Raw genomic sequence first — 4,946 nt, 5'->3', positions numbered from 1 at the left:
CTAAACTGCGGGCTTCAGAACACTGCCTGGCATACCAGAGGCCCTCAGTAACATTTAGTCAAGTCGATCAGTAGGAGTATGAGAGGTTGTTGACGAGGGATGTTCCCGGGGCTGGGCCCTGTGCAGACTGCTCTTCGCCCATGAGCTCATTATAGCCACACCTCAGTCCCATGGGAGAGGGAGGTCTATCATGACCCCCATTTTCCATACATGGAAACTGAGGCTCAGAGGAGGCCAAGACACTTGCAGAGGCCACATAGCGAGTTAGTGGGCAGTGCCAGCCTCCTGACATCCGAGAGGCCCCGTAGGACCCGGGTGTGGGGGCCCGACGGCCAGGCATGGCAGCTGAGCATCCAGTGTGTGGGGGGGGGTTGTGTCCTGGGAGTGGGGGCAGAAGACAGAGTCACAATGGCATGACCTTGTCATTCATTGGTCCCCGGACACTGGGCTTAGGGAAGCACAGCTTAATTCATGCTCTTGAATTCGCCCCCTGAGCAGAGGAGGAGACTGAGGAAGGGCTAGGTGTTTGCAGGGCGTCGCCTTGTTGGAGGGAAGCTGGGACTTCGGCCCCAGCTGCCCAGACATGGAGGCCGGAGACCTACCCACAGCCTCCGACCCACCCCAGCGGGGGAGGGAGCAAGAAGCCCACTAGCATCCTCACGGCCACGGAGTCCCCTTGGTGCACCCGCTGGACCGGCTGCTGGGTGCCTTCCTGCCTGGCAGGGAGCAGAATGCTTTTCCTGCTTTCTTCCCACATGTGCTCTTAAAATGACCCGAGTGGGTCCTTGACCTTCCTTTGGACTCTGTCTCCCCCTCCCCAACCCTCCCAGGACTCTGCGCTCTCCCGAGTGTGGCTGCTCTGCTCACTGGCCGGGCCTTCCCCTTCAGGTGCCTGGGTTTCATCCCAGCTCCTCCGCAGAGTAACCCCGTGTCCGCAAGCCTCCCTTTGCCCATCTATAAAGCGGGGTCGCCCATCACACCGGCCTGAGAGGGTCGTGAGGATAACATAACTCAACGGTGCAAAGTGTTCAAGCCTTAGGAGCAATCCTTGTTTCTGAGACCTCTATGGGCACCAAGGGTCTTTTCTAAAACATTCAGCGGCTGTGAAAATTGGCACATTCATTGGCTCACGGCTTGGAAAAGCAGGGGTGTTGCAAACACGCAAATATTCTCCAGCGCTCGACAGGCTTGACTCAGGTTTTTCGGATACACAGAGGAAACTGCTGAGGCTGATAATGGGAACTAGCACTGTCCGGGTTCACTTTTTCGAGGCAAAAATGCCACTGGTGTCACATAATCCCACTTTAGTAAATGATATTTCACTTTCCATATTATACATTTCTGAAATGTTTGAACTGGTTTTGAAGGCAGCGATTATTCTGTAATCAGGACAAAGGGAAAAAGGTATGAGCCTCATAGAACAGAAGTCACTGAGGACCTTTGTGTATCTGTGACTTTGCCTCCCTCTGTCCCTGACTCGGCTTCAGACAGTGTGAGGGATCTTAAAGTACAAATCTTCATCCCTGCTCTTTTGGGGGAATTCTTGATTTACAGCTGAATAAGAAAAGAGTAAATGGCTCTTGGATGTCTGACAGTGGTCTCACCATAAGGACATTGCTCGTGCCCCCGGGCTTGTGAGCTGGCACTCAGCCCACCTGTTCTTAATCCCAGATAGGGGCTGCCTCCTCTGTGGCCTGAGAGCAGTCAGCCCCTCGTCCCTACCATGGAGACAGCAGCCACAACGTCCTCCTCACCTTGCATGCTGCTGCTTCTAACCACCTTGAAAACCATACCCATACGCTTTGGCACTGTAATTAGTCCTGCATGTGGAGGTGGGCCCGGCAGCAGGACAACCCCTTGAACTAAAAATTATCCCAGTGTCACTTGGCATCCACGCATGGTCCTGCCACTCAGGTCTACTCGCCAGTGGCAGCTTTTCTATTGAGCAGGTGGGTTTCCTTGAGAAGCACTGCCCGTAAGTCAGACCTTCTCAATCAGCTCATTAGCGTATTATCCAGACAAGGTAAGATTCTGGAAAGAAAAGAGCAAGGAGGCAGGCAGAGAAGAGCTGTCACCACATCTGTAGTTAGAGAACCTCTCAGGGGATGGTCCCGCTGTCACAAGACTTCCAGTGACCAAGAGCTTTCATTTCTGCCGGGTTCATGATGAGGAGTCAATTTTGCATCTCTTTCAGAAGACTCATTGGCTTGGCGGTCAGGACCAGAAACAAGAAAGCCTCCCTGAGAGGAGCCCAGCTACTCAGCTGCAGACACACTTGGCTCCGGGCTGTGTGGCTTGGACTGTATGCTCTGTGGCCAGAATCCCTGGGTTCCCACCCAAGTTCTGCCAGCTATTAGCTGTGGGACCTTGGGCCAGTGATCAATCCCTCTGGGCCTCAGTTTCTCTATCTTTAAGATGGGGATGTTGAAGAACCTTCCCCATAGGTTGTTAGAAGGATTAACTGTGGTGATGCAGGTGAAGGGTTTAGCACAGGTCCGGGCACATAGGGAGTACTCAGTAAATGTTAGCCCTCGGTATCACGGCTCGTACTTTTTTAAAGAAGATGTTATTTATTTGAGAGAGAGAGTGCTCGCATGAGTTGGGGGTAGGTGCAGAGGGAGAGGGTGAAGCAGACTCTCTGCTGAGCACGGAGCTCCATCCCAATACCTGGGGATCATGACCTGAGCCAAAGGCAGATGCCCAACCGACTGAGCTACCTGGGCGCCCCCCTGATACTACTTTTCTCATTAATATTAGTATCATCATCTTCTGATTGCAAAGAAAATATAGTCAATGTAAGCACATGCTCAAACTCTGGTCTGTCTTATGCCCCGTCCTGGTAGATGAGACCCAAGGGCCTGCATACCATGGTTTACAGGAAAGCTTTCCTGCCCTAATGAAGAGAGGCGGGATCAAAGGGCAATTTCAAGGTAGTTAGAAGAAGCAGCATGCGAGGTAGGGAGGACATGGTCTCGTGGCTTCTGTCTCCAGGGAGGAGGTGACCCCTATCTGGGATTAAGAACAGGTAGGTTGAGCGCCAGCTTGCGAGGGGACACGAGCGATGTCCTTACGGCGAGATCACCGTCAGACGTCTGAGACCCATCTACTCTCTTTTTACTCAGCAGCAAATCAAGAGTGCCCCCCAAACAGCAGGAATGAAGATTTGTACTTTAAGATCCTTCACGCTCTCTGAAGGATGTCCCATCTGTGTGTGACAGCGGGAACTGCCGCAGCATCTCGTGACCACGAGGGGACAAGCCGGTCTGGAGTGGAGACGGCAGAGCAAGAGGACTCTGGATCGCTGACCAGTTCCCAGGGACCCTGATCCCTAGTGGAGCCGCCCATCAGTGGTCATCACATTCTGGGAAGGAAATCCACTTTCTATCTGTTTTGTTGTTGTTGTTTTCAAGAAAGAGAGAGAGAAAGAGAGAGCACAGGGGAGGACAGAAGGAGAGGGAAGGAGAACCGTAGCAGGCTCCATGGCTAGTGCTGAGCCTGACACAGGGCTCCATCTCAGGAACCCTGAAACTCTGACCTGAGCCGAAATTGACGGTCAGACACCAACCAACTGAGCCACCCAGGGGCCCCTACTTTCTTAATGTCTGATCCACTTCCAATTGGCAGCCCTGTGACCTGCTGTCAGACATATTGTCACCGATGAATGAGTAGGCCCAGCCTTCCCAGTCCTCCAGGGTCTGACCGACGTCAGCCCTATGTGGCGGGGACACAGAAGCCCTTGAGTTCACAGCTGCAGCCAAGCTCGCAGTAGGTGAGACGCCTTCCCAGAGCACACACTGCGTCTGCACCCAGTGTCTGCTGTCACCATTACGCTGAGTCCTCCGGGGCGTCTGAGGCCATGTGGGTTATCCTCCTTTTACCCACGGAAGTGCAGAGAGGTTAAGGAACTTACCCCCGGGGCCCCAGCAAGAAGGTAGTGGAACTGGGGCTTGAACCCAGGCCTGTCTCCCCTGTGGGAGACAGCTTCTCCTGGGACAGGAATCCTGCTGTCCCCCATGGAAGCACTTTTTTTTTTTTAAGATTTTATTTATTTGACAGACAGAGATCACAAGTAGGCAGAGAGGCAGGCAGAGAGAGAGGAGGAAGCAGACTCCCCGCTGAGCAGAGAGCCCGACGTGGGGCTCGATCCCAGGACTCTGGGATCACGACCTGAGCCGAAGGCAGAGGCTTTAATCCACTGAGCCACCCAGGTGCCCCTTCATGGAAGCATTTTTTAAGGATCAACGAATCCTGCAGAGTGACGTTGCCCTGGGATCCTGGAGGTCCCAGCTCAGGGCCTCCACTCCCGTAGCTGCTCCTCCCTATGTCTGCTTGGTCCCGAGGCGCTCCCCAGGGATGCAGGAAGAGCCAAAATCCCCTGGCTCAGCTGCCTGGCTAATAGAACGAGAATGTTCTTGTCAAGATGGATTTCTTTTGGGGACGGCCAAGCTAGCCACGTACTCGGCTGCTCAAGACAGAGGACAAACACAATGTGTCATCCAGGACTCCGCTATGGCAGCTGACACTTGTCCTTCGATCCTTGGGGCTGGATGTGCGAAGACGGGCTTTGCACGCCCAATCCAACCTCACGGCGGTGGGGGAGGGTAGTTTTAGTGATTGTTGATGACTTTGGGCTCCCTTCCCATGTCTCTGTCATTTCCCGTCTTCTCCCGAGGCGACTCTCAGTGTCAGCCGGCAGATGTCAGTCCCCAGGACAGGGTGTCCTTTCACCGAATCAGCCCGTGGAGGGAACAGCTGGGTGCGGTTCTGGGGGAGGGGCCCCTGGTGGTCTTCTTCGATCCCTTAACACCACCTGCATGAGGGAATTCCACAGCCTGGTGGAAATCCGCATCAGACACTGTTTCTGTGGGCTTTGAACTCGATCCCTGGCTCTCGGTGGATTTCCCCAAAGATCCTTATCCGGGACACCGCACAGCTGATTCCCTTGG

This window comes from Mustela nigripes, chromosome 7 (assembly GCF_022355385.1).
Source record: "Mustela nigripes isolate SB6536 chromosome 7, MUSNIG.SB6536, whole genome shotgun sequence".
In the NCBI taxonomy this organism is placed as follows: Eukaryota; Metazoa; Chordata; class Mammalia; order Carnivora; family Mustelidae; genus Mustela; species Mustela nigripes.
This window is presented reverse-complemented; position numbering follows the sequence as displayed.